The sequence below is a fragment of the Narcine bancroftii genome, chromosome 4 (assembly GCF_036971445.1).
Source record: "Narcine bancroftii isolate sNarBan1 chromosome 4, sNarBan1.hap1, whole genome shotgun sequence".
Lineage (NCBI taxonomy): Eukaryota > Metazoa > Chordata > Chondrichthyes > Torpediniformes > Narcinidae > Narcine > Narcine bancroftii.
In genome coordinates, this window is record NC_091472.1 from 30314968 (window position 1) to 30338517 (window position 23550).

General features: G+C 39.2%; 1 non-coding gene across 1 annotated transcript; it reads left to right on the forward strand.

Annotated features, from left to right (window-relative positions):
• Positions 1–9351: 9351 nt before the first annotated feature.
• On the forward strand, positions 9352–9533 carry LOC138762506 (U2 spliceosomal RNA). Its single transcript, XR_011356921.1, has one exon. It is a non-coding gene; the product is annotated as a U2 spliceosomal RNA (small nuclear RNA).
• The last annotated feature ends 14017 nt before the right edge of the window (positions 9534–23550 follow it).

Genomic DNA, 23550 nt, shown 5'->3' on the forward strand with positions numbered 1-23550 from the left:
TTCTCACTTTAATTAAACACGTGAGAGGGTGTTATCAAAATGGTCACCCCTTTCTGTATTGTTGGTTGGTCGAATCAACTCTATTGAAATGAATATACACCATTACCTAAATTTCTATACCTTTTTCAGGCTTTGCCTGGTTTTATTCCTCTCTTGTTTTATTGAGTCTCTTGACTCAATCTTATCTTCTTACATATGGAAGAATAAACATCCTCACCTAAACAAAGTCCACTGACAAAAACTTAAAAAGAATGGAGGTTTAGCCTCACCAAATTTTAGGTTCTATTATTGGGCAGTCAGAGTACAAAATCCTACATTTTGGTTATATTATATTGACCATGAAGACTGTCTCTTTGGAATCTAATTCTGTGGCAAAAATTTATATTATTTTCCTCCTCAGACCCTCACTTCCCATATCTATAAATAAATTAAATGATAACCCAATGGTTAAACATATTTTGAGGATCTGGATACAATTTAGAAAACATGTTGGATTATTGTGATTTTCTCTTTCTAGTTCTATTCTTTCTGATTATTTCTTTAAACCTTCTCAATGATTAACGTAGCTTTTGAAGAACGACATAGATTAGGCATTACGGTAAATGTTTTAAAGATTTATGAATCAAAGGAAATCTTGCTTCTTTTGAATAACTGTCAGTTAAAAATACATTACCTACTCTTTTTTTTCCCATTATTTACAGATTAGAGGTTTTTTGTGATCTGAATTACATACATTCCCTATGAGCACTGATAAGAATTTAATAGATGTAATTTTTAATTTGCAACCATTTTGTAACAGTTCAATTTCTTACATTTATGGCATGGTATTGGGAATAAGAGAGGCTCCTTTAGATAAAATTTTAAAAATCTGGGAACAGGACCTACACCTTTTAATCGCTGAAGAAACTTGGAATGTAATTTTCAATTGGTTAATACCTCATCTTTATGTGCTTGCCACTCCCTCTGACAATTTAAAGTAGTCTATAGAGCTCATATGCCCAAAGTCAAATTATCTCATTTTTACGTGGATGTATCTTCTTCTTGTGATAGATGTAACAATGGAGATGCTTCATTGATAAATGTTTTGGATATGCATGAGCCTTGAGAAATACTGCAATGAAATAATTCCTTGTTTGGTATTGTTGGAAAGAGTGGCACAACTCAAATGGCATCTGATTTGCATGTATTAGCTTTTATTCCTCTTATAGCTAGGCTGGCAGTGTTGCTGAGATGGAAGGACAGTCTCATGCTCATTGACTACGTGATGTCATATCATGTTTAAATTTAGAGAAGATTCAATGCTCAATTTTCGATTCGAATTTAAGTTTTCAAACATTGTGGGAACTTTTATGAATTATTTTCAGACTCGCTGATTTATTACGAATGCAGAAATATTGACCAAAAAGGTAATTTATTACTTTGATTAGGCATATTTTTTTCTCTTTGCCAAATGGCTTCATTTTTAGTAGTGGGTTTCGATCTTTTTAAAAAATAAATAATAAAATATTACTTTGATATAATTTGTTTAACTGAGAATGCAGGGTCCATTTGATGAATTGGCATTTTTAAAAAACTTTTAATATGTATTCTTATGTACTCTGTATTTTTCAATGTGGAACTTCAATTTCAATTGCAATAAAAATATTGAAAAAAGAAAGAAAGTTTCCTGCCTTGATGACCCTTATTTTTTGTTGGAATGTTGATGCTTGGTGATACAAAGAATAAGAAAAAAATCTGTGGTATGGAAATTAAACAAAAAGGTCAATATAAGAAATCACCCAGAGCCAGTTGTTGAATGTGTGTTTATAAGATGATAAAGTTGGAGAGAAGAGACAGCAATCATTCAATTGAATAGGCTACAAACCAATTGGCATAAGATTAACAAAGCAATATTTAATTTTTAGTCAAAGCAGCAATCAAAAATCGTTGTCAGAAAAATAGATCTATCAATGAAAATATTCCTCAATTTATGATATTAAATGATCTTCACTCATAACAGACACGGTGAGAAGTAATTGTGAAGTTCTACTGTCCCATTTAATAAAAAAAAGAACAGCATGCTCATACTATCAAAAATCAAAAGTTTTATGCCCTTTCTTTTCCCTGAAAACTGCTCACTGATACTTTTGAGTAGACCTTGAGAAAATTAATATTGCAATAGCTCCTCTCATTGATCACTGAAAAGGCTGAGAACCCTGTGATAATCTGTCTCTGAGGGGGACGTCAGAACATCATTAAAGAGGGTGAACTCTCGCAAGGCATCAGTCCCTCACTGGGTACTGAAAATCAGTTCCAACCAACCAGCAGGAGTGTTCATGGACATTTTCAACCTCTCATTGTAGTAGACAGAGGGTCCCACCAGCTTTAAAAGGGCATCAATCATCCCAGGACTCAAAAAGAGTAACATGGGCTGTCTCAACATCTACCACCCAGTAGCACTAACTTCTTTGAGAGGCTGGTCATGGCCAGAATTAACACATAAAGATCTGGACCCACTGCAATTCACCCATCATCGCAATCACTCCACAGCCGATGCAATATCGCTGGCTCTCCACTCTGCTCCGGATCTCCACGAAAACAGCAATTCGTACATACAGCTGCTTTTCATAGACTACAGCTCGGCCTTCAATACCATTATTCCCTCAGTACTGATCAAGAAGCTACATCACTCCTGGCTGACTATTGTTGGACACTGACACAAGAGCCATCAGATGCTGAGACAAACGAAAATCAGCGGCAAAACAATTTTCAATCAGATGAACTGACGCAATGTGTCAGCGAGTTATGCGATTAAGCACACAAAGTGCACTAAAAGTTCATTTAATGTTTCTCCAATTTTCCACATGGTGCAGCAAATCTGAAATTATCCTTGTGTTTATCTTGAAGTTCTTTATCATAATCCCCAATTTTGTTTCAGGAAGCAAATCTTTGGATAAAAATTGTTGTCCAGTGTTATATTAATTCATGACATTACTCCTTCCCAATGTTCTAATTTTGTGGTACTTTTAATATTAATATTCCAGTTCACATTTGCTATTGTATATCTAGTGAACAACAACACGTTCATGTTAACATTGGAATAAATACAACAAATCAATGTCAATAAGTGAAGTATCCACTAAAACTCTCATAATTTCACCAGAAGAATGCAGGATATTTCTGAATAAATTAATCTTTATCATTCATAGAGTTTGGTAACCAAGCTTGATTGGCATGTGGCATTGCCCAATCATATCCACAGTGCCACTCTAGTCATGCAGGATTTGCAACATTGCAAATTCAACATTTTATTCTGGACCTTTCCCACATTATTATGCATCTTGGAACATAATGCAGTACGCAAAATATGCTTCTTCTTTCTTCTTTGGCTTGGCTTCGCGGACAAAGATTTATGGAGGGGTAATGTCCACATCAGCTGCAGGCTCGTTTGTGGCTGACAAGTCCGATGCGGGACAGGCAGACACGGTTGCAGCGGTTGCAAGGGAAAATTGGTGGGTTGGGGTTGGGTTTTTCCTCCTTTGTCTTTTGACAGTGAGGTGGGCTCTGCGGTCTTCTTCAAAGGAGGTTGCTGCCCGCCGAACTGTGAGGCGCCAAGATGCACGGTTTGAGGCGATATCAGCCCACTGGCGATGGTCAATGTGGCAGGCACCAAGAGCTTTCTTTAGGCAGTCCTTGTACCTCTTCTTTGGTGCACCTCTGTCTCGGTGGTTAGTGGAGAGCTCGCCGTATAACACGATCTTGGGGAGGCGATGGTCCTCCATTCTGGAAACGTGACCTACCCAGGGCAGTTTGCTGGAGGAACTCGACAGAGCTCACATCATCCATAGGAGGAAAAGACATTTTACTGATGTTTCAGGCCTGAGTCCTATACCTTGAAGAAGGGCTCAGGCCCAAACATTGGTAATAAATCTTTACCTCCTTTGGACAATTTGATACTAGGATTTATTGTGTGTTTTTAACTATAAGTGTTTCTCTCCTTATACTTACACTTGCATTTTCAAATATTTGAGTAACCACAAATATTACTCACAAGGGAGAAAAATATGTAAAAACAAGCCTCAGGAGATCTCAGCCTCTTCACTGCCTATTTAAAATTGTTGTGATCCAGAATCTGAGACAAACACTGTTCTGCTTGAAAATATCCTGTGTTTGGAGAAGATTTAACCAGATAAAGCACAGTGATCAAAATTATCCAAAGAGAAATATGGAGAAAGCTTTAACTGCTTCCATTTTTAAGATGGAATGCTTGTTGGCTTCAAAATATCATGCAATGCACCTAATCTTTCATGCTATTTTAATAGCTAACCTTTGCTTTAACTTTCAAGACTCACTTCATTTGACAGAAGCTTCTGAAAGACATAGTTCTGGACAATCCTAAAGGATGAGATATCTCTTTTTGTTACTGAACAGTAAGTGTGTGCAAACTCATTGGCCTTCGTTCGTACCCACCTTTGTACATTAGATTCAGTTATGTAGGTGAACACAACAAAGTTCGAATGTACTTCAACATATGGATACAAGATTAATTTCTCTCATATGGGCACTTCCAGTAAAGAGGATCATTCAACTATTGCTCATGGTGAGTCTTTGAACAGGTTCTTCAAACCATTCCAGTTTTTTGCTCTTTCCCCACACCTAAGATTTCCCCTTTCAAGTACTTATCGAATTCTCTGCTCTCAAAGGTTCAAAGGTTCCTTTTATTGACATGCACCAAGTTCATCAAAACTCAATGCTGTGCATGTTCCGAATACATTTTCTTCGGCTGAAGCAGCAAATAGATTTTGAGAAGCGCATTAGGTTGCAACTGAAGACAGCTGGCTTAATTAAAGTATAAAGAAATAAAGGATGAAATTGTAGGTCAATACTCTAAATTATCACCCTCAGTTATACCCTGATTAGGTCACACTGAGAGCACGATTACAATGTGATTTTTAGGAGGCTGATTTGCTTTATTTCCAAACAGCTTAAATAAATTAACTTTGAAAGCTACGAAATATTTAATACATCATCAGACCTTTAGCCTTTAAACAGTGAGTGGAGTGACTAGAACACTGCTGTTACAGCGCCAGCGACCCAGGTTCGAATTCTGCACTGCCTGTAAGGAGATTGCACATTCTCCCTGTGACGTGTGTGGGTTTTCTCCGGGTGCGACAGTTTCCTCCCACCTTCAAAAACTTACAGGGCTTTGGAAGGTTAATTGGGAAGCACTGCTTTCATGGGATGGAAGGGCCATGTGCTGTATCATTAAAAATAATAAGAAACTCTGCTAGTTTAGGAGAGCTATATTCTTTTTCTTGTGCATGTGCTATTTGTTTTTGCATAGACAAATTGAGCACTGGTAAAAATTGTTGACCCTAGCTCGATCAAATTTAATTCATGCTCTAATCAGGGGTGGTCAACCTTTTAATTTTTAAGTTAGATGTACAGCACGATAACAGATCATTTCAGCCCATGAGTACGTACCAGGGGTGTAGATTAAGTGGGTGGCACGGACTCGTGGGCCAAAGTGGCCTGTTACTGTGCTGTATGTCCAAATTAATAATTAAAAGGTTGGCCACCCTGCATCAAAATGAATTGATTGCAGAGCTGCACTGGTTCACGCACACATCTCAAATTTAAATTGATCCACCTTGCTTCTCATCTTTCCCTCACTCTGCAAAAGCCTCCAGCTATTCTACCTACAATGGCCTGGCCCTTTGTTCTACCATTTATATTTCTCCTTCATCTGCACAGTGCATCTATCTGAAATTCCCGAAATACCTCAGCTCTCTCCTTCACTTAGCTTCTGTAAGAATAATCAGATGGTTTTTATTTGGTCGCCTAATAGGATAATTCCCTTGTTCTTCAGCAAAGGAGTGGATACAATGAAAATAAATAAAAGCAGAGATAAGCTGTAATGACTTTGCATTCATTTCGCTATTTGGTAAGGTTATGACTGCTCCCCACCATGACTATCAGCCCCCCCACATCTCCATCGGGCACACAAAACTCAAAACGGTCAACCAGTTTACCTATCTCGGCTACACCATTTCATCGGATGCAAGGATCGACAACGAGATAGACAACAGGCTCGCCAAGGCAAATAGCACCTTTGGAAGACTACACAAAAGTGTCTGGAAAACAACCAACTGAAAAACCTCACAAAGATAAGCGTATACAGAGCCGTTGTCATACCCACACTCCTGTTCGGCTCCGAATCATGGGTCCTCTACCGGCATCACCTACGGCTCCTAGAACGCTTCCACCAGCGTTGTCTCCGCTCCATCCTCAACATTCATTGGAGCGCCTTCATCCCTAACGTCGAAGTACTCGAGATGGCAGAGGTCGACAGCATCGAGTCCACGCTGCTGAAGATCCAGCTGCGCTGGGTGGGTCACGTCTCCAGAATGGAGGACCATCGCCTTCCCAAGATCGTGTTATATGGCGAGCTCTCCACTGGCCACCATGACAGAGGTGCACCAAAGAAGAGGTACAAGGACTGCCTAAAGAAATCTCTTGGTGCCTGCCACATTGACCACCGCCAGTGGGCTGATATCGCCTCAAACCGTGCATCTTGGCGCCTCACAGTTTGGCGGGCAGCAACCTCCTTTGAAGAAGACCGCAGAGCCCACCTCACTGATAAAAGGCAAAGGAGGAAAAACCCAACACCCAACCCCAACCCACCAATTTTCCCCTACAACCGCTGCAACCGTGTCTGCCTGTCCCGCATCGGACTTGTCAGCCACAAACGAGCCTGCAGCTGACATGGACATTTACCCCCTCCATAAATCTTCGTCCGCGAAGCCAAGCCAAAGAGACTGATCTTTTACTTCAGCACCACCTTCCAGCAGTTACGCATTAATTCCTCCATACCCTTGGTACTGAAAGTCCCATTTAGATCTGTTGTGAACAAGCAAATGAATTTGCTTCCACAACCATCTCAGGCCTGAAAAGCTGCCCTCTTAGTTTTGAGTCAGAGACACCCAGTTTTAGACACCACAATGGGGTTAAAATCATGCACTCTTTCATTCTGAAATAACCCTGGAAGAGTTCTGTTTCCTTGATATCATCCCTGATTACTCTCAGCTCAAGCAGAAGCTCAACAGGTCAAAACAGTGTACTTTATATAGCAAAAGTAAAGATTCATAAACATTGTTTTGGGCTTGAACCCTTTATCAAGGTATGCTTTTATCTTTACCATATAATGTTTAACCTGCTGAGTTTCTCCAGCATTGAGTTTTTACTTCAGTCACAGTGTCTGAAGACTTTTCTGCTTTACTCCTGTTCTCAGCTCAAGGCATGTTAAGGCCCAGTGATTGCTACATGCATTGATAACAAAGGCCCATAATAAGAGCAACCTCCATTTAGTAAAGAGCCTCCAATCTAAGCTGCATTGAAGTTTAATTAAAACTAGTAAAGCAGAGGATGAAAATGACACAAGAAAAATCTGCCAACCACCCGGCATACAAAAATCACCAGCTTAAGACTGCACCTTCATCATTCATCATACCAAATAGTTATTGCAGAAATGTAAAAGGAGTTCTAATGCTCTGGACTTCTGTGCAAATAATTATTTAGTCCTTGGTTACTAAACACGAAGCAGAATTAATTAATTTCTTCAAACATTTTAGCTAGTTTATTGAAATCAGGGCTTCTAAATTCAGGAACCAACATTAAATTGCTGACTGCAAGTGGTTGGCTGAAGGTCATCTAATAACCATTGATTTCTAGGTGTTGTCTTGCACAAAGCTACAATATTGTTGTAAGCACAGTCCTGGAAACTAGGCTGTATCGTTGTGTTGTCAGTAAGATATATTTTTTTTAAATTATATCTATAAATGGTTCAGATAAATATGCCTACAATTAAAAGTATGGTGTTTTGACTGTCTTTTTAATTCCACATCCTGAAAAAGGCTGCTGGATAGAATGATGTGAAATGAACCAGGGCAGATTAGTGAAACAACTATTGGAAAAAGCATGCACTGCATAATAAGATATAAAGTGATGAGAGAAAGAGATAAGTTGGATAAAGACCACAGTAATGGATTGGAACTAAGTAACCCATAGGGTTTCTGTTATATTCTATAACAAAAGGAGAATTAAGATTAAGCAAATCCACAAAAGAGAGAAGTGAGCTGAATTGTAAGGGCACTGATCATATATCTCCCTCACCTTTCGCTGAAAAGGGCTCACAAATGAAATATCAATCGTAAAAGCTGTCAAGAGGAATATGAAAATAATTAAGATAAACAGTCTACTACTGAGTCATGGGGAAGTTGGAGAGGAGCATTTGGGCCTGACCTTCTGGACTGTGAGATACTGGTGCATCCATTATTTAATGTCATATACTGCCTTATTCATGAAAATTTGTCATCCTCAGATCAAAAAAAGTTTCCAAAATTTTACCTTCCTTTGCATGTAAAATTAATGTCAAAATGTTTTTCATGTAGTTTTACAAGCAATACTCAATCTGATATTGTCCAATAGCCTTTTTATTGATTTTGATTGTTGTTCATCTAACATGATTCCAACACCTTTTTCATGTAGTTCTCCTCCTGAATAAACAATGGTACATCCTCTGATCTTATTTTACCAGCTCTTTTCCATCTCATCCCCAAGATGTTGATTTTTAATCTTTCCATTTCCTGTTTGATGTTATCTAGTTTATCAGGTTGGTTAAGAGTTCTTACATTTTGGGTTGCTAGTCTGATCTTCTTTGCTTTGAATCTGCTGACAGTTGCTGGATAATAGTTGAGATTCACTTGTGGCTCATGAGATCCTTTACCGGATGAGGCTCCTTCAGTGAAGGCTCCATTCACCTCCATGAACTCAGACCATGATTGATTTGAGTTCATGATTATACAAGGGCAGAATGCTGAAGTGGCTTCCCGTTGCCTTCTTTTCAGTTGTAGTGTCCATACTGGATGGGTAACCCTGGCCATTGATCAGCAGATTCATCTGCCCTGCATTTTTTAGTTTTACAACCATAAATTCCAATTTGTAGAATCTGCTTGTAAAAACCATCCACCATCTGCAATCCACGGCTTCACGTAACCCTGACTGGGAGGCTAAAAAGATACTACACCTTGCTCAAGGGCAACCTGTAGGTTATTAGACGGAAGGAGCGCCTTACGCCCCCTTTGGCTGAGCAATTGCGCAGCACCAACACCTCTGGAGTAGAGAAATTAGCAATAATTTTGAATAGAATATGTAACAGTGGCGAAGTAGCAGAAGATCTTTTAAAGACAGTATTCATTGCACTGCCAAAGAAACCAGGTGCAACAGAAATGTCGACAACACAGAACAATGAGTTCAATGAGCCACCTCTCAGAGACCTAACTTCAAATCATCCTGCTCAGAATAAGAAACAAAATTAAATTTGGCTAAGATCAAGTGTAGTATCTGTTCTTATCAGTTTAATATCTGATACATCCCTTATCTAGGGACCATATATTAAATTGATTTTTGGAACAGGGAGATGGAATAGGGGCTTGCTCCGTCCACTCCACGCATCGACCCAGTATTGCAGTGCCTCTGGGAACGGTGCAAAACAAAAAGAAGAAGAGGGCGGCTTTATTGAAGGCAAGGGAACATCAAACACCACTTATATTCGCAGGAATATTATCGAGAGGTCAATAGAAGTACAACAAGACCTATACTTCTGTTTCATTGACAACACAAAAATATTTTATTGATTAGAACAAAGTAACCCATGAAACACAGTGAAACACCAAGTCATCATGAAAATGCTTAAAGATATTAATATCGATGAAAAAGATCTAAGAATAATCAGGAATCTCTACTGGCAACAGCGTGCAGCCATACGGATAGACCACGAGATTGGTGACTATCAGCCAATAAAGTGAGGAATACAGTGAAAACATCATGAGAACCATACAAGACCTACCTGGAATAAAGTATAGGAGGACACAATATCAACAGCCTCCACTATGCAGATAATACAGTGCTGACAGCAAACAGTGAAGTAAATTTACAAAAATTAGCATCTACCATCAATACAGAGAGTGAAAGGCTTGGCATAACTTTAATGATGGATGACATGGACCATTACAAATGCAATGGAACAAAGAAACAATGCAGCAAAGAGGTGGTTTCTCAGAAAAATGCTACGCATACAAGATAACAAATGAAGAACTAAAACAAAAACGTACATTATTTAAAAGAATCGGAAAATGGCAATAAAATCCTTTGGTCACATCATATGAAAAGATTTAGTTGCAATGGGAAAGCTGAAAGAAAAAAAGAAGCCAAGGCAGACAGAATTAAAATGACGGCTGGATTAACAGCATGGTTAGAAACAAGGGAGGAAACAACTACAATTCGGGGGGTTCAGAGATTGTGATGGACAGAGTGATATGATCACCCACGCTGAACGGAAAGGCACCTGAATGATGAATGGCATGTAAAGTGGCTCTCCGAACTTGTAATAGTCTAAAAATTAGAACCAGACTTCTATGCTGTCTTGTCCTGCATTCTCCAATCAGAAAATCAGTTACAATCTCTACTTGTCTCCATCATAACCCTTAATATCCTAAATATTTAAAGTGAATCACCTCTTTACCTTCCAAGTCAAAGTTTAGATTTATTGTCTCAGTACATACAACCCTGAGATTCTTTTCCTTGCGGACTAGGCAGAATTTCTACTTATTGGTAGTGCAAAACAACTGCATTCAAAAAAAGATATGCACACAAAAAAGAGAAATGTAAACAAAGAAAGAAAAGTATGTGTATGCGCTACAAAAAATAATATCCAATAACAAATAATGTGCAAAATAAGAGTCCTTAAATGAGTCTCTGAGTGTTGTTTAGGTGTATAGTGGAGGAGGGGTAGCAAATGATCCTGAATCTGGTGGTATGAATCTCGTGGTTCCTGATGACAGCAGTGAGGACCTGGGTGGTGAGGATCCTTGATGATTGCTGCTACTCTCCAACAACACCATTCCATGTAGATTTTCACGCCTGTGATGTATTGGGCTGTGTTCACTACTTTTTGCACTGGACTCTGAACAGAGGTATTAGGGTCCCCATACCAGGCCATGACGCAGCTGGTCAGTACACTTTCCACTATATGTCTTTGGCGGTTTGCCAAGGTTTTCAATGTTATCCCAAACTCCTGAGGAAGTAGAGGTACTGATACCCCAATGATCACCTGTTTATCCCTTCCTGAAGTCCACAAACAGCTCCTTGGTTTTAGTAACAGTGAGTGCTTGGTTATTGTACACACACCATTGAGCCAAGTTTTCAATCTCCCTCCTCGATGCTGACTCATTGTCCCTTTATACACAACCCATACTCATGGTATAATCAGCAAATACGGAGATGGTGCTGTCGTTCGGAGCCACACAGTCATAGATTTAAAGCAAATGGAGGAGATGTAACTACGATTTTAAATTAAATTTTAAATTTAAATTTAGAGATACAGCATGGTAGCAGGCTCTTTTGACCCATGAGTCCATGCTGCCCAATTATACCCAACTGACCCACACTCCAAGTATTCTTTAAATGAAAGGAGGAAACCCACACAGACATGGGGAGAATGTACAAACTCCTTACAGACAACATCGAATTCAAAGGTTGATCACTGGCGCTGTTACAGCTACGCTAACCCTGCCACCTCTAACACTAACCATACAGGCCCTAAGCTAACCTTCTTGCCCCTTCTATAACTGTGCTGCCCCTACATTAACTGTGCCACTACTATGTTACCTGTGCCATCCCTACACTAAAGGCAATCAAAATTAAACATTAACCTGCTTCTCTACGGATGCTGCCTGCCCTTTTGCTTGCATAAATTCTCTTAATTTTCTTGCCATCATAGCCTTGTTATTGTTCTGGTAAGTCTACGCTACATTCTGCAGTAGTCTAATAATCATGTACCAGTGGCATTACTAGGAGGAATGTGAAGGAATAAGATATGATGAAAATGCCTTGAGAGCTAGAATAAACTTGATGGGGTGAATGTATTCCTTCTACGTTATTAGAAAATATGAAAAATATATCACAAATTATATCTGACCTTATTAATCCTTCTATACCCTCCTTTCATGCCACAGTGAGTCCATAATCCTGTGAAATTCATCCTCAGTCAGTCTACTCCTTAAATTCTACTCTTTGGAATAGAGCAAGGGACCACTACCAATACTGACAATGGATGATTCCTGAGGAAGTGCTTTTATCATCTGAATGGTGAGAAGGGGACCTAAGATTACAAGAAGATTTTGATCAGCCATTCTCAATGGAGGCCATAAGACTCCCCTCGCACCATCACCCACCACCCCCCCCCCCCAACTCACCACTGCTGGAGTCCACACCTCATTTAAGGGGAGAGTCACAGACAAAAATAAAATATTTGCTATGCTTTTTATGTAGTTGGTAGAAGAGAGTAATGGAAAAAAACTATACTTGACTAGTTCACAGGGAGGTGGTCCCATAAAATTAGTCCTAAGGGGGTATTGGCAAAAAAAAGGTTGAGAATGGCTGATCTAGATCGACTAGGAAATGGATCAGCAAATAGCAGACATAATTTGTTGCATTTTGGTAGGTTAAACCAGGGCAGAGATTAAACAGAAAATTATACAGTCAAGTCTATCACTGAAAGAAATGTTAAAAATGAGGTTACTTTGTGAAATTAGATCAACTGCTAAATGTTTATTGTGCATCACCAAAGTCTGGAGCAAGCAGCTAGAGTTATCAAGAGTTGTAAGAGCTAAGACTTACAATCTGTGTTCATGAATTAGCCTGTATCTGAGCATTAATAAAACAAAAGAGATGGTTGACAACTTCAGGAGGGCCCGGGCTGATCACTCTCCTCTGACCATTGGCGGCTCTGCCATTGAGGTCATCAAGAGTATCATGTTCCTTGGTATGCACTTGGCAGAGAATCTCACCTGGTCCCTTAACACCAGTTCCGTAGCCAAGAAAGCCCAGCAGCGCTTTGCGAAGGCTGAGGAAAGTTCATCTCCCACCCTTCATCCTCACTATATTCTAAAGAAGATGTACTGAGCACCTTCTGAACAATTGATTCACCATCTGGTTTGGAAGATGTACCACCTCAGACCGTAGGACCCTGCAGAGGATAGTGAAGTCAGTGGAAAAGATCATTGGGGGCTCTCTTCGTACCATGACAGACATCTACAACACACGATGCATGTGGAAAGCAATAAACATTGCGAAGGACTCCACACACCCCTCATATAAACTTTTCTGCCATCTGGTAGGAGGTACCGTTGCACTCGGGCCCTTAGGTCCAGATTGGGCAACAGTTTATTTTTTCCCTCAAGGCATCAGGCTCCTGAATTCTCAGAACATATGTGGATAGTGTACCGTGGACCTTTATTGCACATGTCTTAATACTTTAACTTTATTCTGCTCTGTTGTCCTGGAGAAATGCTATGTCATTGGAGAGGGTACAGAGAAGATTTACTAGGATGATTCCTGGAATGCAAGGGCTAACTTATGAGGAGCATTTGGCAGCTCTTAGGTTGTATTCATTGGAGTACAGGAGAATGAGAGGAGATCTCATTAAGGCAGTTCGTATTTTGAAAGGTTTAAGATAGGGCGGATGCGGGTAAGATGTTTCCCTTGGTGAATGAATCGAGGACAAGGGGTCATAGTCTGAAAATTAGAGGTTATCCATATAAAACAGAGATTAGGAAGAATAGCTAGAGGGTTGTGGATCTGTGGAACTCGCTGCCGCATACAGCAGTGGAGGCCAGATCACTGGGCGTATTCAAACAAGAAATAAACAAGTATCTCATTAGTGAGGGCATCAAGGGATATGGGGAAAAGGCCGGAAATTGGAACTAGTGTAAAGTAGCTTAGTTTAGATTTATGGAATAGACTCGATGGGCCTAGTGGCCTACCTCTGTTCCTTGGTCTTATGATCTTTTCCATACAATGCAGGGTATGAACGACAAATAAAAGTGGCTTGACTTGAGGCAGCTCACTGTAACTGATTTTTCTGGTATGCATACCATGACTGGCATTATAATGCAGCAGCTCAGTCCCCAAGACCAAGTTCCATCCTGACCCCTGGTGATGTCTATGTGGAGTTTGAATTTTCTCCCTCTGATCACATGGGTTTCGTCAAGTTGCCCCAGTTTCCTCCTACATCTCAAAAGCTTGTGGGAGCAAACAGGATCACCTCGTTCAGGCTGGCAAGTTAATTGAGAAAAGTAGATAAGATTATGAGGGGCATAGGTAGGGTGGACGGTCAGCACCTTTTTCCAGGGGCCACAATAGCAAATACCAGACGACATGTGTTTAAGGTGAATGGAGGAAAGTTTAGGAAAGATGTCAGAGGTAACTGTTTTTCACTCAGAGAATTGTGGGTGCCTGAACTGCATTGCTGTGGGTGGTGATAAAGAATGGTACTGTAGGGACATTCAAAGCACACAGATATAAGAAAAACAGAGTTAACAGTGTGAGGATGGGAAGGATTAGTTTGTTATGGAGTAGGTTTACATAGTGGTCTGAAGGGCCTGTGCTGTGCTGTAATGTTCTATGTTCTATAAATGATTCCTGGTATATGAGTGTATGGGAGTAATTAGAATGTAGAGAAAATAAAATAGGGTAAGTTTAAAGTAAAAATGAGGCTTGATGGTTGGCAAGAGCGTGTTAAGCTGAAGGTCTGTGTTGTTGTATCTCTCCGACTCTCCAATGCTGTTATTGCAGAAAACCAAAGAGCACTACAAATTTTTCACAAACACTGCTTTTGTTTTGGGTAAACTGGTCCAGTGACTTTCTGGAAGTGATTCTTTGCTGAACCTTAATCCTCCTGGTAAAAAAAAGTCAAATAATTTGTTTGATACAGTGTAAATGCTGTAGAAACTCAGCAGGTCATGCAACATCCATAGAAAGTAAAATTTGGTCATTTTAGCCACACGTAATAATCTCTGACTGATGTTGTGCCTTTTCCTTTAATTGAGCCTGCTAGATCGTACCTACAATGGAAGTCAGATTTGACGAAGGGCTCAAGCACGACACGTCGGTTCTGCATCTTAGCTTTTGCTACATAAAGGACACTGTTTGACCTGCTGAACTTCTCCAGCATTTTGTGTTTTACTTCAACCACAATGTCTACAGAATTTTGTAATTTTCTTACAACCAGACCCTGGTAGGTCTGCTCAGAAACAATAGTGAAATTCCACACAAACCTGATTCACATGTGAGTACTTCGAATGTTTCCTGAACCCAATCCATCACTAGCATGAGGTTAACATTTTGGAACATGCTGTGAATCTGTTTGAGAAGAGAAGGCCAAACACTCATCAACAAAAGGGAACACCTCCCTGAACAACAAACAAATCACCCTGTCTCCAGATGAAGTTTCAAGCTGGTAGAGCACAGGTTGACCCAGCTTGAACATAAATATTATTTTCAGAAAGCTCAACCAACTTGATCCTAACATATATATTTTGACCCCATCGGGCTTAAATCAGATAGCCAGAGAGTCACTCTCTCAGAACGGTTTGATTAGATTTATACTATGTCAACTTCATTACGCAACTCTCCATCCAAAATGGTTAGAAGGGTCTCGAATGTAATGAAATGCTAATTATGCTTCAAAAAGCAGAAGTTAGCTCTGATAAAAGATCACCGACCTGAAGCATTAAGCATCTTTCATCCCAGATATTGGAAGACAGCTAAGTATTTCTGGCACTGTATTCCTAATTATGATTCCAACATTAAAACATAACCATTTTCCCTCATGTAGAACAGTTTTACGCAAATATCTTCTCAATCTTCTTTGTTCCAAAGAAAACAATCCAGCTTCTCAGCCTAAACAATCTCCCATTAATTCAAACTCTCCCTTTCCGGCAACAGCCTCGTAGATTTCCTCTCCATCTTCCTTCATGCCATCGTGTCCTTTCTAAAATATGTTGCCTAGAAGTGTACAGAGATTTCCAGGTCTAGCCTGACACTATGTCACACTCCCTTTTCAAGACTTTTCCTATATTCAAACCTTGAATAATCTGAGCAAGTAACCTTGTCTGCCATCTGCTCCACTAAAGCACCAATCATCAAAAATATATTTAGAACCATAGAACATTACAGCACAGAAACAAGCCCCTTCATGACTTATAGTCTGTGACAAACCATTTTTTTTGCTTAGTCCCAGTCCACAACCCTCCATATCTCTCCCATCCATGTACCTGTCCAAACTCTTCTTATATGTTAAAATTGAGCCCACATTCATCACTTCAGCTGCCAGCTCATTCCATACCCCCACCATTCTCTGTGTAAGGATGTTACCACACTCATGGGCTACTAAATTTTTCCCCTTTTAACTCATGTCCTCTGGTTTGTATCTCACCTATCCTCAGTGGAGAAAGCCTATCTACATTTACTCTGTCTATCCCCCTCATAATTTTAAATACCTCTATCAAATCTCCCCTCATTCTTCAAAAGTCCAGGGAATAAAGCATTCACCCACCATTAGTCTCTGGCTTCTCCTGCCCAGCTGTTTCCACCACTTCACGATGAATACCTGGAGTCTGAAACTTCCTGACTAACCTTGCATGTGGGACCCTGTCAAAGACCTTACTAAAATCCATGTAAACAACATCCACAGTCTTTCCTTCATCAACCTTGTTGAGTTTAACCTCCTCAAAAAACTCTATAAGATTGGTTAAACACAACCTACCATTCACAAAGTCGAATTGACTATCCTTAATCAGTCCATGGCTATCCAATAATTGTATATCCAATCTCTTAGAACACCTTCCAATATTTTACCTACTAATGATGTCAGGCTCACCGGCCTATAATTTTCATGGTTACTTTTGGAACCTTTTTTTAAACCACAAAACAACATGAGCTACCCTCCAATGTCACACCCATAGCTAAGGACATTTTAAATATTTGCCAGACCCCCTGCAATTTCTACACTAGCCTCTGTCAAGGCCTGAGGGAATATTTTGTCAGGCTCTGGGGATTTATCCATCCTTATTTGCTTTAACTCAGCAAGCACTTCCTCCTCTTTAATCTGTATAGGTTCAATGACCTTACTGCTTGTTTTCTTTACTTCCCACATCACTGTGCCTCTTTCCTGAGCGAATACTGATTTTTTTTTAAATTAAGATCTCCACTATCTCTTTTGGCTCCATACAAAGCCAGTTGTCTGCTATCACCCTATAGATTTGCTCCTCTAATTCTCGTTGAGTATTGGAGGGTCTATAATACAACCCCATGAGTTGGACCTTTCCTGTTCCTTGGCTCCACTCATCTAGCCACTGTAGACAAGCCCTCTGGTCTGTCTGCCTGTGATATTTTCCCTGATGAGCAATGTCACTCCTCCCACTTTCATACCACCCCCCCCCCCCCCATTCTATTGGGTCTATCAAAGTTATTTTTTAATATATTTACAGCAGGTAACTTTGTGCCTTTTTCATCATAAGATGTCAATATAAGTCATTATGAATCTTGGCATAAAATGTGGAAATTGTTCCTTTTGCAAGATTCATAGATTCAGCAAGTTAATTAATGAACTTTGCTATGGAATACAAAAGGGAATCACTCAAAATAACTATTGAACTTTTACAAGAGAAGCAAGGAATCTAATCAAATAAACATGGAACTTGCCTGAACCGTTAATATCTCTGTAGACTTTAGCTGACCATAAACTCTTCCGGGACCACCAAAAGGCCAGTCTGCACGACTGAAACTTCACATTTTTCTTGCACTGACGGCAACTGGGAATATTTATTTATTTATCCTTTGACATTTCTTCTCTCTTTTTCTGTCTTGGCATAATGTGGTCTTTTAATTTATACATTGTAATTGGTGTAGCTGATGTACGTATGTATCTGCTGCAGTAAGTAAAACTTTTTTGCGCAACTGCACATTACACAAAGATATATAAACAGATATATTTAAGCACATACAAACACAGACATGTATATATATAAATATATATGACAAACTGACTTTGACATTGGCACGTCTGATCCCACCATTCTACCCTCATCCATTGTCAGAGCAGTTATACATTTCTTGTTCTAACCCAGGCTACTGAAGCTCCAACAATGGTTTCCTTTCAATCTCCCCACTAACATCTCCATAGTCACCTAAGAATCAATGATTTGTCCTTTCATGCAAAGATCAGGGTATAGTTTCACCATTACAAACACCCAGCTCCACTTGTCTATAACTTCCAACAGTCTAAAATGCTTAGTAAGCTTAATGGTGCTTGAGGTATTTCTTGTTGAAATAACAGTGCAGGCTCTAGGGGTTCGATGGATTAATCCTACTCCTACTCCTTTTGTTCTAAAGCAGAGGTACTTGTTTGAATCTCTTCAGTGAATCAGCAGGAGTGCTGTAAACTGAGAAACTGCCTTTTAAAAAAACATTCCATGTCTCCATCCTCTTTGATGGTCAAGCCTTTGATCTCTAAACTAATATTATCTTTTTGATTGATTACCCTCTATGTGGCATGTGAGCTGTATTTCTACTACTAAATATTACATGTGTCATAAATCACTGATCCCGTTTGTTAACAAGTTAACATAAAATTTCATTCCCAAACTACTTGTTAAATTTCCACATTCTGATGGAATGGATACTGATTTTGATTTATTCTGTCACCAAAACATGATTTTAATGCCTATAATTCAATAGGGCTCTACATGATACATAAGTAAAAAGGTTTGAGAATATAAAAGTTCAATAGTTGAAAGGTTTCCATTAGCAATGTCTGTGAGCGGTTCTTAATTATACTAATGTCTGGATAATTTCAATGCTGTGTTGGTTGGCTTTCCAATTGTTTCTGAATTCTGATTTTGTTCTTTTTCCTTTTCAAGACACAAAATGGCATGTCCATTTTTACTAATGTGTACTATTTTATATGCTTATACCAAGTGATTTGATTCCATTTGGAACCGTTGCAAATTAATTAAAAACACATTAGCAGGAATTCTGTTATTTGATGATAAAATTTTTGAGTAAAATAAGATTTATGTGGACATTGAATGTCTGAGGAATTAGCCTGGAAATTGCAATTTGAGCAGAAAAATCAGCCAAAGTTCCTCTTGGGAAAGCTGTATCACTCTACCGAAAGAATTGGCGCTGATGAAATGGGATAACTGGTTCCATCTGTACTGTTCCATCCTGTAATGAAATATGGACCATAAGGTCCAAATATTTCAGTGGTGTAGGCAATGTTGCGTGGAATAGCAATAAAAAAGATTAGCGACTTATCATATGGTGATATTTTTCCAGAGTAGGACTCACATGCTCCTTCAACCTATTCACACTTTCATGAGATCTTTGGTTTCATTTTCAGATAGCAGATGGCATGAATTGTAGAATGAAGAGTAAAGAGTGAGAGCTGACTTTCCGCTGAAATATACAACTACCCTGAAACACGTTGCCCAGTCATTTCATCCAGAAAAATCGTTTCCAGATAAGGTTTCACAGGGGCTTCTGTATTCATCTTGAACATGGGGTGGTACGGTGGGCGGAGGGTTCTTGAGGGAGGCAAGGTTGTCAAAGGGTGGCATGGTTGGTGTAGCAGTTAGCGCAATCCTTCGACAGCACCAGAAATCAGGATTGGCTCGTGGTTCGAATCCCGCGCTGTCTGTAAGATGTTTGTATGTTCTCCCCGTGTCTGCGTGGGTTTTCCCCAGGGTTTCCTCCCACCATTCAAAACATACTGGGGGGTGTAGGTTCATGGGGTGTAAATTGGTGGCAGGAATGGTGTGCCACCATGCTATATGTCTAAATTTTAAAAACATAAAGAATTTATATTGAACCATAAAACATTACAGCTCAGACAAAGGCCCTTCAGACCATCTAGTCTGGAGCACTATTAGTCTGCCTAGTCCAGTGGTGCTCTATGGTTAGTTAGGGATTAATTATGGTTGGGTGTGAGTGGGGAAAAAAAAGAGTTGGAAACCACTGGCCGAGTCGCAATGACCAGCACCCAGACCATATCTCTCCATACCTCTGCCAGCCATGTACCTATCCAAATTTTTCTGAAATATCAATATTGAGCCTGCATTTACCACTCCACCTGGAAGTTCGTTCCACGCTCCACTCTCTGCATGATGTTCCCCCAAGGTTGCCTCTAAATATTCACCTTTCACCCTTATTACAACATTCACAGACTGAATAGAATCATTCAGTACAAATCATAAACAAAGTTATTGCCCTCAAGTAAAAACAAAAGAACAATGGTTTGCTTATCCAGGAAAAAAGATGATGAGAGAGAAGTCATGTGATTGCAACACTTAAAGAAACAGTATTTGAGCGTGGATCAGGAAGTCATCTGAAAAACACAGAGGTGGAATGACTCTGTGAAATTGACATTTCTGCTAATTCCCCTTGTCAGGGGAGTTACTGAAACCACTGTGACCATTGTAATGGTCATTTTAATTGACCCATATCTGGGTAAAGGAAGCAGGATCATTCCCACATTTGAATCGTGACCATTTTGATGGTCATTTTGTATGTCCCATGCCTGGGTTTTGGAAAACTTTGTGGAAGTCACACGTTTTACTTCCCCTATGCAAGGAAGAGGGGAGTTGCGACCATCATTTGTAAGAAAAGATATTTCTCTGGAACCACTCAACAAGGATCCATGAGTCTTCAGCAGTCTGATCACACAGTATCTCTCTCACCTCCTTTGCAATTTCTTCTGAGCATCAGTTTAAAAGTTTGAGTTTCAACACAGGATTTCTAAGACTGAACTTTGAATTGACTTTCCAGAATTGTGCCTAAGCTGTAATGGTTGAGTATCACGCACGCACGCACGCACGCACGCACGCACGCACGCACGCACGCACGCACGCACGCACGCACGCACGCACGCACGCACGCACGCACGCACGCACGCAGTTGGGGTTAAGTTAATTAATGTGCTACATTATTAGTAGATAATTAATAAATATATTGTTTTAAAAATTACATTGCCTTGGTGAATTTCTATTCCTGGTGGTCTGCGATGTAACAGCCTTAACCCATGTGCTCTAGTTCTCATCTAATTTAACCTCAATGGAAAAAAGCCTTTTTGTATTTACTCTCTCTATACCTGTCGTCATTTTGTTTTGGGAATAAGGTCCAAACCTGTTAAACCTTTCGCTGTAACTTGGTTCCTCAAGTTGCAGAAATAACCTTGTAAATCTTCTCTGTACTCTTTCAATTTTATTACTATCTTTCCTGTAGTCAGGTGATCAAAAGTGCTCAAAATACTCCAAATATGGCATCACCAATGTCTTATACAACTTCACCATAACATCCCATCTCCAACTCCAAGGCCAACTTGACAAAACCTCTCTTTATGACCTGATTTTGAATGAACAGGCTGGTCCTGGTTTTGGTCTCATGTGCATAAGATCACTAGAATCTCCCTTTCCTATATTGACAACATTCACAGGGAGTATTGCTTAAATAGGGCTCCAAGAACTATTTAGGACTCTTTCTATTCTGCATGCAATATCTTTGAAAGGCTGGGAAATAGATTCCTCCCGCAGGCTATAAGAATGATGAACAGTATCCTGTATCTGAGTAATTCATCCCAAAATATTCATATATATATCTATTTATTTATTTATTTAAAATTATATCTTAATGTACAGTAATTGCATGATTACTGTGTATGTGTGTACACCATGGTCCGGAGAAACATTGTTTCATCTGGTTGTACATGTACAGAAAGATGATGATAAATTTGAACTTGACCTGGCCAAAATGAAGAGCTCTCCAAGTAGTTCAATGGAATTCAGTTCAGAGTATATGCATGAAGCTCAATCTTAGCAATTTTCTTTCACTATAAAGGAGATAAGGCTGACTCCCTAACAGAGATGTCAAGAAAGCTACTGCATGGTCAATGAGAAGAATTTCCTGGAATCATTAGAAAGAAAAAGTTATTACAATTGAAATAATTCAGGTTTAATTTTGAGAGAGTAGAACAATAAAACTACAAAGACCAATTTTGCAAATAGCAATTGTAATAGAGCAAGCACAGTATCCTAAAATAAAATTAAACTGAACAATATAACCACATTTAACTGTGCACAATAAATATTTGGTGGTTTAGCTGTTACTGAATGAACTTGCATATATGCGATCTATTCATCACAAAATACTGAATAAATAAAGAGTGCCCGAAGGGACTCAACAGGTCAGGCAGCATCCATGGAGAGGGACAGTCAACATTTTGGGCCAGGACCCTTTTCTGACACTACAGTCGGAAGAGGGAAATAGCAAGAATAAAAAAGGGATGGGGTGGGGATGAGGTGATGATAAAATACTATTTTATACATGAATCTTTCTCCTATTGTTTGAAGTTTAAGTTTGTCCTGATGTTGCACACATGCTAAATGCACTCGGACCAAATTCATTCTACATTATCATATAGTCTCAGCATTGAAACTGAAATGAATTTAATGAAAAACGTAGAAGCTGATAAAGATTTCTTTTAAATATCAAAAGGGAACAACACTCCCCTTCAAGCTGTGGTAGAGCACGATTGTGTAAGTGTGATGGATCTTCCAGTTCAAAATGGAGATGCTGTGAACCAATAGCAGCAACAAAAAAATCTGTGCCCACACAACTTGTCAATTTCTGGGCTGACATATCAGTCATGAAAATCAACCCAGGGAGTTGCCCCATCTTTGCTGAGAATGGCAGAGTGCAGATCGAAAGCAGTACCACTCGTACCCAAAACCAAAGTGCCCATCTGGTGAGCGTCCAATATAGAATTAGATGTATACAAAATGGCAAATGAGAGGTAACAGTTCCACAAGTGCTGCCCTCTTTTCCCCTATAAACTCAGAAGGTGTCATATTCACGGATCAGGGAAGTTAAGACAATTTGCAATGTAGTTAGTGCAGGAAAGTGGAACTTTGATAAAAGATCAAAAGATATTGAATGATGAGGCAGGTACATGGCCTCATCCCCCTCCAGTTCCCATGTTCCTATTTCCTATGATCTTGTGACATGTAAACACATTTCTGCACCCTTTCTCCTAGTTATTACAACGTCAGCCTGCTGATAAGTAAAGGATTAGTTAATGTTTTGGGATACCAAAAGATTACAAGAAAGAGAGAATTCATGAAAATATTTTTTTAAAGTTGATTAATTTTAATGTTGGTGTTTGTCATAAGTAAGATCATGGAAACCTTGGTCTAATGTCAGAAATATTTTTAGTTTCAGATTTATTTAAATAAAAGTGAATAAGAAAATATTTGCTTCCCAAATACCTTAAAATCTATTAATTAATGATTGTAAAAGTATTATTTTATTGAACATTTAGACTTTTGAGAGCTGACAACACTGTGAAAAGACTTAACCATTTGAAAGTACATGGACAGTCCATCTGGAAAACATAAGAATCTCCTCAGAAGTGTTTGTGAATAGGGAACAAGAAGCACAGTAACAGGTTCAGACTTTGTGCCTCAGGGATGTTCATCTTGTCATTTACTTAACAGTTATAAACCTAGATAAATCCATAAACAATAAAATGATGAAAAATGATAAAACATTGTGGAATCAAAATTCATGAAAACTGTACTGTATCCCACACGATCGTATTCAGAACTACTTTGTAAA